Source organism: Etheostoma spectabile, chromosome 3, assembly GCF_008692095.1.
Source record: "Etheostoma spectabile isolate EspeVRDwgs_2016 chromosome 3, UIUC_Espe_1.0, whole genome shotgun sequence".
In the NCBI taxonomy this organism is placed as follows: Eukaryota; Metazoa; Chordata; class Actinopteri; order Perciformes; family Percidae; genus Etheostoma; species Etheostoma spectabile.
The window spans coordinates 11,865,482-11,865,856 of NC_045735.1; the positions used below are offsets into that span (position 1 = coordinate 11,865,482).

The 375-nt window shown below is 37.1% G+C and overlaps 1 protein-coding gene across 4 annotated transcripts in view; it reads left to right on the forward strand.

Moving 5' to 3' along the window:
• zbbx (zinc finger, B-box domain containing) overlaps positions 1-375 on the forward strand; it is a 55,008-nt gene that overhangs the window by 9,784 nt on the left and 44,849 nt on the right. The window lies entirely within an intron of this gene.

Here is a 375-nt window from a genome sequence, read left to right on the forward strand (position 1 = left end):
GAACAATTATAGACCAATAAGCATTCTACCTGTAATTTCGAAAATTATTGAAAAATGAATTAGCAAACAAATTATTGAGTTCCTCAGCAATAGTCTAACACCTTTACATCTTATGCAGTTTGGGTTCCGGCCACACCACTCAACCGAGACTGCACTGGCCATGTTTATGGAAAAAATTAAATGTCAGCTAGATAAAAATGGATGTGTTGGTGCTGTATTTCTGGATCTGAAAAGAGCCTTTGATACCGTCAATCACAAAGTTCTGTTATCTAAATTGTCATATTTCAATTTTTCTGCTCAAACTATTAACTGGTTTCACTCGTACTTGTCTCACAGAGAACAATGCACTATGGTGGGCGGGGTTAGTTCTGCCTA